Source organism: Anguilla rostrata, chromosome 8 (genome assembly GCF_018555375.3).
Source record: "Anguilla rostrata isolate EN2019 chromosome 8, ASM1855537v3, whole genome shotgun sequence".
In the NCBI taxonomy this organism is placed as follows: Eukaryota; Metazoa; Chordata; class Actinopteri; order Anguilliformes; family Anguillidae; genus Anguilla; species Anguilla rostrata.
Genome location: NC_057940.1, coordinates 16,206,333 through 16,220,938, shown reverse-complemented (window position 1 = coordinate 16,220,938; position 14,606 = coordinate 16,206,333).

Genomic DNA, 14,606 nt, shown 5'->3' with positions numbered 1-14,606 from the left:
TCCACGAATGACTATCAATGACAGCGCTCCAACAAAGGGACACAGAGAGCCGTGTTGGAGGAAGAGAGATGTCTGTCCGTTTGTCTATCTGTCTGATTGCACTGCCTCTGGGCATACTGATGCCCTGTCTCAATCTCCCCATAGCAACAGCCTCATAGATGCATGAGTATGCACTTGGACCACACTACTGATCACTGGCCATTCAGACATGTTACATGTTGGCCTGTTAATTCCTCTTATATGGCAGCTAGAGTCCATTTTTCATAAAGATTTAACTTAGGGAAAGTAGTTGACTCTTTTTTTCAGGACTGTCTGATTAGAATGGGCAGTTTAACACAAGAGCGTAAATACAGACACCGCCAACAGCTGCTTTGGGGTTTGCTGATGCCACAGGCTTCACCGACCCCCCCAAACCCAGTTTCACACCGCAGTGCAACAGCAGCAATCTCTCCGCAAACAGCCACTGATACGCCCGCCATAAAAATGGCACCTTAGTGACAATGGAATGATCGGTTACTGCTTTGCCTACTCGCCCTGTTTTTATCGCTCTTATCTGAGATCTTCTGGGGATGCGCCCTCAGGCCTGAGGACAGGGCTTCTGTGACAGCGCACATTTGACTCAGCGCTAGAGATCTGAGCGATTCATTCACTCTGAAGCCGCTGCGTCTTCCTTCTCTTAACTCTTCTCCCCGCAGATGTGACAGGGGCGCGCCGAGGTCTTGGTTTGGGCTGAGATGAATGTTTGGAGCAGGACTGCTGTGATATAGCGGTTCGGAAGGCTGCAGGTTTCCTCCTCAGATGCCACACTGCCCTTACACCTCTGAGCAAGCAGCCATCTGTGTAAGAGGGTAAGGTTTTTTTTAAGTAAGATTTCAAAGAACAAAAATGCAAAACACAGGAGAATACACTAAACTAACTGAACACTCAAATAATATAAGCAATATATGTCCAAACTTTGCATACTATAAATACTGGTTGATCCAGAAACTCTTTGGATAAGAAGGTAATTCATCAATACAGCAACAAACAAATTTGATGTCAATGAAGATTTGAGAAAAAAAAAAAAAATTATAGCTTTGATTCAACTTCAACATAAATCTAGGGCCACACTCCAAAATAATTGGCAAAATCTTTTGAAAAGCCTTTACAAGAAAGGTTGATGTTGAAGAACCTCCTTCGCTAGATTTGTTAACGTCGTATTTGGACTCAACACGTACAGTATGTGGACAGTAGTGTAACTTGAGATTCTGGGAAGGAGGTTCGGAACAGCCGACACAACAGGAGCCGCTTTAGTGGGGGAGGAATAGAGTGGCAATAGCCAGACATGGAATATAAATGAATGTGCAAAGCAGTCTATGCAAATTTCTTCCAGTGGGATCTTGAATTTGGTTTCAGCCTTACACTGAGGGCATCAGAATGCGATAAAAACTGCATCTTCAAAGCATCACCTTTTTTTCTTTCTTTTTTTGCTTTAATGAGAGAAATATTTTTTTAATGATTAAAAAATTCGAGCAGGGCTCCATATCCTTTGTCGCGCAACATTTATTAACATGAAGCAGATGATATGCCTTTCCAAAAGCAGCGTAGCCGCAGTCAACCACCATAGAAACCATCATTTTTATACGACATCACACGTCTCTCTGCTCCTCCCACTGCCTTTGAAGATCCCCCACCTCTCAGTGATCAAAGTAAAGGCTTTTTAAGATCCATATGTTATGGTTAAAGAAACGAAAGAGCTTTCCATTTAATTGCTAAAACCTCCCACTGACTTGATTCCACTCAAATTTTAAAATTTCCTGTCAAACATTTTTCCAGGGCCTCATTAATTTATATTCTAAGCATAATTTTCCTTTTTTGCTCTTGCACAGAGTTTTCACGGAGTACATCTAAGGACAAATAAATGATATTGCATCTGTGACACATGAATTTCTGTAATAATTGCTAGAATGTCAGGCAATATTCACACTTGGTAATAAGTTCAAACAAAACTCAACAACTACAAATATTGAAGGATGTGTTCCACGTCTGGATCCTTGCTTGTGTGAACTGGAATGCCTTCATTTAAACTTTGAACAAGTACACTCTGATTGGTTGAAGGCTAGATGTAAAAACAGTAATGACTCCAACAGTCAACCGAGTAAGTCTGTGAGTTTGCGTCTGTTTACAATGGACTTTTATGTTTTTTGGATCATGTTTCTACACTTACATCTGAGATTCCTGTACTTGAGAATTCCACAGTGATTTATGGTTATGAGTGTGTGACACCCACAGCTAGCTTGAGGCAGTCTTTTCAGTCTCCGTGCAAGGCTGAATGGTGAAAGCTTATGATACTGATTGAAAATCGACTGGTGGGAAAGCTCTGATTCTCCACATTATCTCCAGGGAAAAACATGTCCTCTGAAAGTACGGAATTGTTTTCAAATTGCAAATGGTAGGTTTCATCCCACCAGAGACAAGAACAAAAGTATAATTTCAATAAATATTTTCCCCAGCAATATATTCCCTCAATGGCCGCATAAAACTGGATTGAGAAGCCATGCCAAGCCTCTTTTGTTCCTCCTCTCCGTACACGCTGGTACCCTGCGAGCGCCAAACATCTCTTATTTACGCGTACGCTCCCGCATTCCTCTGGATTACCGCAGGGGAGAAAACTTTGGTTTCCCAGGATGCCGTGGGAGGGGCAGATTGGGTGATTCACCCTCAGGCGATCCCGCGCCAGGCGGCTAGCATTCCTGGCATAGCTCCCCCGCCGTCAGACGCTGGTGTGAAATTCTTCGGAGGGGTTACGGCAGGGTCCCGTCTCTAATGTCCCTACTGCCAGGTTTCCTACATCGAGGCTCAGAGCGGGGGGCTGCATGACTCGCCCAAATCTAATAATAGCCTAATCTAAGACGTAGGGGGGTGTCGTGAGGACGGGCTGGTTTTAAATAACTTAGCAGTCACACAGCTGCAGCGAACGCGCAGTAATTACTGGCTGTTGTGTTGTCAGTTGTCGTGATGCACGTTGCAGGTATTTTTTTTAAAGATTTATCTAGGAAAGAGGTTGTTGAAGTGGGGTGAATTAACCCATAATATATGTTTATTGATGTGAATCCTCATATAGACTTATTTCCATGGTCATCCAAAACAGATAAACTCATATAGGAAGTGCATTCTTATTGGTTATGTGTGTGTGCGTGTGAGTGTGCATGCATGTGGGTGTGTGTGTGTGTGTGTTCATGCATTAATCACATTTCACCCAACAATTTGGAGTTGCTAATATCTTCACAAATGTGTACACGAGGAATGTATTCCTTGAAACAGGAGAATGCTGCCATTTATACATCAAACTGCCAGCATGTTAACACATGTCCAAAGACAGAAAAAAACAGTGTTATTCTGAAGAATCCTGACAGTCAAAAGGAAAAAAGGGAAAGAAATGGGAGAGGTGGGCTGCCCCTCGGCTGCCTGTTTGATGTAGACATGAGCATCAGCTTCCAGGCTACAGAAAAGAGAAAAAAATCTATGCTGGCAACACTCTAGCGTGCTTCCCCGTGTTCCTAATTTGCTGGAGTGGGAATTGGGGCTTTGAAGCCGGGGCGGCGTTCCCGGTGCTCCCAGTCCGCTCTCCCTCTCCCCTCGTTTTCCCCGCATCCCCGGGCTGCGCGCACGGCCGCGGCGAGAAGGTAGCGCACGCCGCGTGCAGCAGATGAAAGGACCCCGCCCGCCGTCTCCTCGGGAGCCGGGCTGCCCCACTGACTGACTTTTTAATAAGTGATGAGCTGGGGTATAAATAAACCAGGAGGAGCCGCCGGGGCAACACCTCGGAGCAGGTGAAGTAAACACGGCTCGGTTTGTGTTCCACAACACAGCTCCTATCGTGTTCCATGACACGGCTCCTATCGTGTTCTACTACACGGTTCCTATCGTATTCTATGACATGGCTCCTATCGTGTTCTACTACACGGTTCCTATCATATTCTACGACATGGCTCGGCTCCTATCGTGTTCTACGACACGGCTCCTATCGTGTTCTACTACACGACTCCTATTGTGTTCTACGACACGGCTCCTATCGTGTTCCACGGCACGGCTCCTATCGTGTTCCATGACATGGCTCGAATCGTGTTCCACGACACGGTTCCTATCGTGTTCCACGACACGGTTCCTATCGTGTTCCACGACACGGCTCTTATCGTGTTCCACGACATGGCTGCTATCATCTATAGCGCGGGGTTCAGGGGGTCTCGAAAGAAGTGTGGAAAGTAAAGGCGTTGTTTTAATCAGTCGCGCCATTAACTCGCTGAATCGTTGGAAGCAGATGTCACGGTCCTCAGGTTGAAGTACGCCCTACTTAACCATGCTCAGGACTGATTAGGGTCTAATGAGGAATTTTATGGCCTAGTTTAAGAAGACCCAAGGAGGGTTTATTAGATTTGAGAAATCGATAGAGGGAATAATTATGTATTTATAATAACCTAAAAACTATAGCCAGATTATGTTTGACTCTATGCAGAATAATGATATCAGAATTATGATGCTGATCTCATAATGTTTGTAGGTTTTCCTTCTCAAATGGCAGTTTTAGTTCAAATGAAACTAAAATATCCAATAATTAAATAGGACAATACCTAGTCACATTTCAAAAGCATCATGTGTGACCTTTAAGGAGCAAGTTGCAATGGAAACTACAACCATATTACATGCAGTACATTGTAACAAGTTTTCTCATTTCAAAACAACACAATCAATCAAGGTGTACGCCAGTGACTAATAGGCAATAAATCATAAGACCAGTTTATTTATTTTCATAATCATGCACCACACCATGTGAATCAGTGTCCTGAAAATACAAGCCGCAATATGTGTTATTATATTTGTAGCACATTCGTTGTATTCTGCGGCCGGTGGAAGAACTTCACTGTGTCCATGGTAAAGTTATTTCGTGGTCAGTTGCAGGGGAGGAGTGGGGTGGAATGAAATAAATCTTTGCTCCTCTAAGCAATGGCTGTGTTTTGTAACATAGCAATAACCTACATTCTCTCTCTCTCTCTCTCTCGCTCTCTCTCTCTCTCTGTCTCTCACTCTCTCTCTATCTCCCTCTCTCTATATATATATCTCCCTCTCTCTTTCTCTTCCCCATCTCTCTCTCTCTCTCCCTCTCTTCCCCTCCCTCTCTCTCTCTCCCTCTCTTCCCCTCTCTCTCTCTCTCTCTCTCTCTCTGAGGTTGCTGCTTCCTGATTCTTGTGTCCCACTTTCGCATGTGATGAAACGATGCCGGCCTACATAGGGTACTTTGCAAAAGTTTAGAGCCTCAGGCCGCTAAATCCACCCCCCCGTTCCCTGCAGATGATGTCTCTGGGAGGTGTGGGGGCATTACAGCCCTTGCCATTATTGCATTACTCAGGAACAGGAAGAGGCATCAAGGGTCTGATAATGGTGTATGACATGTCATTGTGTATTTTTCTGCAGAGAAATTCCCTTTCTCATGATACATCAGCCCGCATTAATATTTTAGACATTCAGCAGATGCTTTTATCTAAAGCGACTAAAGCAGCTTGATATTTTGCTGAAGCAAGTCAGGCTAAGCACCTTGCTCAAGGGTGCAACGGCAGTGCCCAAACTGGGAACCGAAACCACAGCCTTTGATTCACAAGCCCCTAACTATTACACTACACTGCCAACTGTGTGGCAGTGGATGTCTAATGGACCCCACATACTCATCTGTTGTGATGCCTTCTGTTGTCAGGCAGACAGGCAGGTTGAAAGTCGCTTCACTTTACATTTGGAGTTCAGATAACACATAATATGGTGCAACCATCTCAGTGAAACAACAAAATTATCATTTAAGACTGCCCTAACGCACCTGAGATGTCTTCTTGTTTAATGAGCACCACATAAAAATGCTCTTTTGAGTTTTTATTGTTTGTATTACCTCAGCACTTTGGTTGTACTACTCATCAGTTTCTGTGCTTGAGTGTCTGAATATTGAAGAGGATTTGATCGATCCATTAACTGCTAAATGCTCTTTAGCAAGGATGACATTTCAAATTCTCATTTAAACTCATTTATTTTTTATTTCCCCTCTTCACAGCTGAGCTCAGTAAAGATGACACCGTGGGTAAATACTGTAAATGTAAACTCCACTCAGGGACTTTTAGCCCTTTTATAGTCTGGCATCTGATAGTGCCCCACTGTGAAAACACACACTGTCTTGCTTGAATAATTACCACTCTGCAGGTTTTGTGATTGGCTTCCCCAGGCTCTAAGCCCACATTCCCTCTCTCCCCCTCTCTTCCCCAAACTCCAAGTCCCATTCTCTCTCTCCCCCTCTCTTCCCCAAACTCCAATTCCCATTCCCTCTCTTTCCCAGGGTCTAAGCCCACATTCCCTCTCTCCCCCTCTCTTCCCCAAACTCCAAGTCCCATTCTCTCTCTCCCCCAAGCTTCAAGTCCCATTCCCTTTCTCCCCCTCTTTTCCCCAAACTCCAAGACCACATTCCCTCAGTTGCCCTCTCGGTTGCATCCTAATCCTTTGAGCAGACCTTGGGAAAACACAGTGGTCTGTAAAACTTCCCTCAGCCATTCAGATTCATAAATAGCAGCAGTGGCCGGGAACCCAGGACTCACCTCACTTACTGCCGATCTGCCCCACGGAAAACCACACATTCCTCAGAAGCACATACTGGATTTCCTGCCCCTGAGAAGTATGTGTGTGTGTGTGTTATATACAGTGTTACATGGGGGGGGGCAGTGGAAAGAGCAGCATCGTTTTGTCGAAGCTCGTTCTCTGACTCCGCCTGGCTGATAGCTGACAGGAGGGCAAACAGAGCGAGGTCTTTCTGACATCCTGGATCAGCAGCCTGTGCAGCTCGTCCTCAGAGTTACAACCTGTGTGTGTAAGAATTAGCATCACGTCAAGCTTTCACAACAAGCGCTTGCCCAGCCAGTGGCCTTCAGCAGGCTTGTTTGGGCCATAAACACCAGACTTTCCCTCAGCTTGTACATCATCTTTCACTTGCAGCAGTTTTTACTTTCTTAGCAGGTGTCTATAAATTATGTTTTGGGGGTGAGGAGGGGTAGGGAGGGTGTGCAGAAGGGGGTGCGCTTAATGTATATTTTTGGCAGGCAGACCAATGACTAATTTATTTCATCTGCATCGATTTCACCTCTGTGGCTGGGGTACAGGCCTACATGGTCTGCACAGGCGCACATGTTGCACGACAGTTGTGAGGTAAATGACATCTGCTTTATGTAGAATTCTGGTATGTGCCCTTTAAGAACTCTCATATACAAACAGTCCAGCTAACGGAGATGACACACAAAGAGAAGCATCTACAGTTTAGAGTGCAGCTGCTATTTGGTGGGATGAGTGCTGACCTCACCTCACCCTGACCCGCAATAATAAAGGCCACCATCAAAGGCCATGGCAGCGTAATTTATCTATTTGCTTAGCGGAAGCCTTCATTGAGCTTCCATTACGCACATCTTTTATTTACACAGTTGGGTGTTTCAGCTGGAATCATTTTGGCTTAAGCATCTCACTCAAGAGTGCAACTGCAAGGCATTACCATGGGTTTGAACCCACAACCTCCTGGTTATAAGCCCGGTTCCCTAATCACACAACATGAATAGACAGCACAAGGTACCATGCATGTATATGTCATTTGCAACTTAGTTGCATGACTGTTGTGATATTGCCTTTAAAGACATAATGTTTCTGAAGCACAGTTTCCTTACAAAACCACGTACTGTGCTCTACTGCAATGTACATCATAATGCTTTGAAGACAGACAGTAAGCTATGTGACCATATAGAGAAGAGCCTAAACATACATAATGACCATTCAGCCAATCTTGGCTTGCCATTTACTTACCATTTATACATGACGAGCAATAGTTTTAATGTCAGTCAGCCCGCAAACCTGAAATAAATGATTAGAACAAAGGAAAACATAGAAATGAGCACTACCTGTGTGCACTGTAAATGTATAAACGAATACAGACAGAAAGAGCTCTCTTTACAGTATTGGGGTAATACTAATACTATAGGTACTGAGACGAAAAACCAAGGAACAAAAAGCTGAAGCATCTCTCCTAAGGATGGATTTATAAGTAGGACTACACAGGAAAAACAGAAGCTAATTAACTCAATCCATGTTCAAGAGCAGCAACGTTCGGGGCAGAGTAATCACATTAATTCTTCTAAGAAAGCGTGGTCACGTGACTGGCGCTGGGTAGTTATATCTGCTTTTCTCTTATTTATTCCAGGGGGTCGTGCGCCATACCTCAGCTCTGCCACCCCCCCCCCCCCAGCCCCCTACCCCCCAGCTGCAGACGGCTGTTGGGCTATATATAGCCACACACAGAGAATAAAGGCAGATATGAATTAATGTTAATGAGGCTTGGCTCCTGTGACACACACTAGGAAAACTGCCTGCATGTGGGGAGAGCGGATGGTACAGTCTCAACAGCGCAAATACCACAGTAAATCTCCCACATATGGCATATGGATTAAAGTACACTCTACAGTACATGCACGCACATGCACGGACACACACACTTGCATATGTATATAATATGCAGTGAATACACACACACACACACACACACTGCAGACACTACACACATACACTGGCGCAAGTCAACACTGGGGATGGGGCTGTCCACATGTGGAGCTCATGGGGAGATGATTGACAGTTGGGGCCCGTCCCCCTGTAAAGCCCAGAATGCATCATCTTGTCTGATCTATTTATACTTTTTTTTTATCTCAAGAGTCCCCCGGGACCCTCGTCGCAACAGCAGTTCAATTGTTTTCATTTGCTAATTGCTTTGCAGATTTTTATTGTACTTATCAATAAGCTAAAATCTGCACAACACGCTTCACAGAGCATCCTGTCCCTGGAGATTGTGAATATTCATGTGTTGGTTAATGACAGAATAATAAGAACCAGATTACATTAATGATGTGCTTCAGTCAGAGAGATCTGCTTGTTTCCATGTTTGTTCATCTCGGATGGATGGCAGTTTATTATTTGTTTATTTACTTCTTTTCTTTTGTTTTCTCTCATAGTCACTGCCATGCCACGCACAGGAAATGTACATGCAGGTCTCTCTTGAAGAAGAGATCTGGATCTCAATGAGACTACCTGTTTAAATGAAGGAAATATAAATGTGTTACAGGAGTGTGAGTGTGAGCGCTTCTCCAGTGATCTTGCCGACAGGAATAGGAGTGTTTAACGCTCATGGTGGACTACAGGGAAGCTGATAGGGAGGAGAGGAGAGGTGAACATTGCGCTGATGCATTATGGGACACTTTGCAGGGGTATCCAGAGAAACCCAGGCTAACTAAAGCCTATCCAGCGCAGCTGGGATGGCCCCCCACTGTGCCCAACCCCTGCAGATTCCTGCTCATTGTCTGGAAGTGACACAGGTCACGTCTGAGCTGGCAGAGTCTGGGCTGTGAGGTTCAGCCTGTGTTCACACAGACATGCAGGACTCTGGAGGGTGCCATTTTGTGTTGAATATACAGCTTTACCATATTGTTATTTTTTACTTTAGAGGTTAAATGCCACAATGTTCAAATGATTCAGATCAATGCTGTCACTGCCTCATTGAAAAAAAAGGAAAAAAAAAAAGATTTTTTGTCCAATGATTAAGAAACTTGAAATACAGGTTCAACTCTAACAAATATCCAGTTATATAAATGGATTTCATATCAAATATAAGCGTAAATAAATATCCAGTTGTATAAATGGATTTCATATCAAATGTAAGTGTAAATTGCTCTGGATAAGAGCATTTGCTAAAAGCCTAAAAGTAAAATAATTATCTAATTGCTTTTTAAGACATTATCTCTCACCAGTCTCCTGTAAAACGCATCTTCTTCATGTAGTCTTCCTCAGCCACACTCATTTCCCAGGCTGGTCGAGCAGGGGACGCCTTTAATGCTAATCTCTGGTCCCGTTCCTCCATCCTTTCAGCAAATCGCCATATTGTGTTGTCATCTTTCCCCGCATTGTCTCCCAACACCAATCTGAGCGCTTAAATCCATAATTACTGATTTTCCCATGCAAATACGAACCCAATTAATACAAAGCCAGGAAAAAGAGGCTTGGGCGGCAAAAACAGGCCTTGTTAATCCGTCCTGGGGAAACGCTCTGCCCCTGTTGGTTAGCCTGCCTTTTTTTCGTCCCAAACCCTTGCTGTTCAAACCACTTCACCTGTGGAGCACAGCCTCAATTTGTCTGCAAGGCCAGTGGAACCATCGATTAGAAGCCGCAGTTTTTAATAAGGTCATCATCATTATTGTCTGTGATGACTTTCTGATGCTGTTCCACACATCAATCTGACACTGACGATCGTTTGCAACAAAGCTACATTTGAGTAACTTATGTTGCACTGATGGGGCTTTGCCCAGGGTATAAAATGACAGACACAAGATAGGCTGCAAGATTCAGTCTCATGTCTATATAGAGGTATATAAGATTTCACATCTGTATCTATTTACTGTATTTCACCTATATATATATATATATATATATATTAGCCAGATGGATAGATAGAGAACGAAAAGATGTATAAAACAACAGATCGAAAGATCAACAAGATAGACAGGGGTTCGAGGCCGAACTGGCCACTGGCTGTGTCATACCTTTTGTTTACTTATCTCGACCACACAAGACCCTTTTCTCCTGAGGCTCTGCTGGTAAGAGTGCAGGGCAAAGCCTTTTCATCACACCCTGTCCTTTCATCAGCGGCTGTGATGGCCCTCTGCACCTCTAACACAAGCTCTCTTTGTTCTACAAGGTAGTCCTTTCAGCCGAGAGAGAGACGCCGGTAAGGACCAGGGAGTATGCCGCCCCCCCCCCCCCCCCAACTCTGCCACACACTGGGAGAAAATCGGTGCAGGGACAGCAGATGGTGCCTGGGGCGCTGTCTGTCACTGGGGACGAGATCCCTGCACACACACACACACACACACACACACACACATACACACACGCACATGCACAGAGACATGCACTCACATACATACACACACAAATAGACGCAGACATACGCGTACACAAATACTGTACCTAAACACACCCACATACACACACACACACGCACATGCACAGAGACACGCACTCACATGCAGACACACACACAAATAGACACAGACACACGCATACACAAATATTGTACATACACGCGCACACACATGCACACGCTCGTACGCACACAGCCGAAGAGTGTGTGGGGGTTGCGCTCAGTCGGGGTAATGTGACCTGTGTAGCCCCCGGGGGCGAATGGCAGCCTCTCGCTCACAAATGACAGGGCTATTTTCCTGCCGTTCACACTCCGCTGCTCACCACCAATTCGCCGCAATTTGCTGAACACGGATTTTTTACGATGTTGACAAATAAAATTTTGCCGCACGTCGCTCTGCGTGCTCATGCTCAGTCAAAAGGTTAAGAGGGCACATGACAAACCTGTCTGTTTTTTATGAATGACAGCGGGGGGAAAGAAATATTTTTTAAAAACGGATGAAGGCAGGCAAAACGCAGACAAATCGGTTTGGGGAATATGTACACTCACATAAACCAGAGAATTCATAGCTATCAGCTATTCCATCCTCGACATTATAAATCAAGCAGAGTGAGTGAGAGAGAGAGAGAGAGAGAGAGAGAAGGGAGAGAAAGAGAGAGAGAGAGAGATGGACAGAATGAAATGGGAATGGAGATCTAGAAGATGCTATAAATGTGTCTTTTCACACATTTATTTCTTAATTTTGGGCACAATGAAACACAGTGCTCCAGATTAGGAGAAACCTCGTCCCAGCGGAATCAGCAGTGATGGGGGTCCCGGGGCCCTTCAGGGTCCGCTCTGGCAGCGGACGGAAGGTTCTAGGTCAGCACGAGCGGGGCGATCAGACACCCCAGCGCTCGGCCAGCTCGTCTCTCAAAAGATCAGCGGGGGGGATAATTAGAGCTCGCAGTGAAGCGGACACTGAGGTCCGGGGGCGAGGCGAGCAGGGGTGGGCCGGGCGGGGGGGGGCGGGGGGGCGTCTCACGCTGCGCAGCCTGTGTCTTGGGGAGAGCTGGGCTCGGAGGCGAGCGCACGCGGGAGCCGCATCTGCCGCCGTCGCAGTGCTTAAAGCCGCCACCTGCGGCCTCCGCCTCGCCTCTCCTGCGGCTCCCTCACACATCTGCGCTCCGGGTCATCTCTGTGAGAGCTCGGGCTTTCGCTTGGCTTTCAAACCACTGGCTCGCAGCACCATTTGTTTTGGAACTGCGGAATTAATTTAAAAACACTGACCGTATTCCAGTATGGTGCTAGCCAGTAAAAATGCCCAGTTCACATTTGGGACAGTTATACACATCTTCTTAAACTATTCATTACTACACTCAGGCATGACTCTTCTTATATATGGAATATGCTAGAGTAAATTCACTGATGACCTCATGCGAATCAACTTGCAGTTTTGCACACGGCACATTCTGTTGTGCACTAAGTGCAAGAGTTATGGAACACCGTTGCATCCAGAGTTATAACATGCCTGTTCTACCTGGAGTTGAAACGAGCTGAAGCGGAGTCTAGTGCTCTACCCATGCATCAGCTATGGGTGACGCATAAGGACACATGTTCCACAGGTCCCACAGCTGGCGTTCATCTGCTGGGCTGTGAACAGCCAGCCCACAAGCTGCGGCCTGGCTGTTTCCGCCACTGCTCTGACCCCAGATGACCTGAGGTTGAACGCTGCGCGAAGCTGTGCTAAACGCTTTAACCGCGGTTCCCGCCGCCTCTTAGCTGGACGGTCGCTTGCTCGCTCGCGCGCTCACACGGTTTCCTGTCCAGGGGAGGACACCGAGTTCCCACCACAGAAGACAGAACAGACTTCGAATCTCCAACCGGCCCCAAGCCTGACACAAGCCCGGCCTCTCCTGTAAGGGGCCGCCATCTATTATTGGAGGGAAGGGAAAAGATTAATTAATTTTTTTTTTTTTTTTTACGGTGGAAAGGGAAAAATCCTCTTGGCTCAGAGACAAGACCGTCTGCGGACCAGCTCGACTGACAGGAACGGGCCCTCTCTGGAATTACATTACAGGGAAGCAACAGGGGATGATCTGGGACATCAGGAGTCACGCAAGCAAAACCACAGGTTGTCAGAAACGACGCATGCTTCCTCCCTATGGTCACTATTTTCATGCGAGATCTGACAGTGTTCAGGGAAATCAGTGAGCTATGCCTTTCCAGTTGGCACATTACTAATGCAATCATATTGAGGAGGGGGGCGGGGGGGCGACCTGATTTATTACTGGGGTATATTAAAGATTCCTTTCATTTGGAACATGGAAATTTCATAAAATTCCAACACGTCAGTGATAACAGTGCCTAATAAAAAAACTGCAAATGTAAACCAGCTCTGAAAAGCAAAATTTATGTCTGTTCTGCACAATGTCCTGACCCATTAAACACAGAGCCAAGCTATTCATAGACCCTTACCTCATACAAACCCCTGAAAGGAAAAAGGTCACAGGGTTAGATCTTTTAGACCAGTCTTATTCAGGCCAAGTGCTGATGAGAAACATTAATCATGGTGACACTGGTTTACGTGAAGCAATCTCGGTGCTGTACACTATGGCAAAAATGCGCGTGCGAAAACTACTGAACTGGCAAATTCCCCGAGCAAGGACACGCATAATTACACACACAACCGAATATGCAAGTGACTGGCAACCTGTGGCATCTGGGGTCATTTCCAGCAGTTTGAATACAGCTGGGCCAGTGGACTGCGCGTGTGCAAGTCTCCTATGTCTCCTAGGACTGGAGCTTAAATTCTTTGCTCAGTAAGAAACCTGAGCATGGCTTCCAGAAATGCTGTGCGACTTACAGGGACTACTCTAGACCATGAGGTACAGGTGTCCAGACCACAGGACACATGTGATTTGAAGGCTCTGATCTGATTAGTTATTTATGAAGAGTACATATGTAACCTTTATGAATGGTACAATTTGCTGTTAATGATTTTATATTTACGACTGTGTTTTTTGTTTGAAGCTGCAGTGTCTCATTTGGGATTTGAACCTGCAGCCGTTTGCTTAAAGCCATAATGCGTCTTCGGACTGAGGGCATAACACTTTGCCCGGTGTGGTGGGTTTCCAGAGGAGACCGCAGCATGCGGTCAAGTCAACCGAGGCGAAGTGTTTCACAGAAGCGCCCGTCTCCCCGCCTCTCGCGACCGACCGCAGCCGAGGCACAGCGAGAGCGGAGGCAGAGGCGGCCGGTCCGATTCTGTTTCCAAGGCGATCCATCACTTTCAGTTAATCAAAGAGGGACGGGGTGCACTCGATGACTTCAGCCTCTCCGCCAGGCTCCACCAGGACACGCAAGGTTACCTCAGCATAATGAAATCTGCCAATGTCACACTGTAGGACAAGCTGTGAAGACCGGGACGCACAAAGAAGGAGTCACGCTGTTCAACCAGGGAAGGATTACCCAGCCGCTCTAATCTCCGTCGTTAGCATTTACATAGGGTACCAAGGATTTCACAGAGAAAAACATGAATAAATCACCATATGTCATATGCTGCCATAAATTTGATACAAATTAGGTTTGCTGCATTGTCAAGAGACAGATAGCG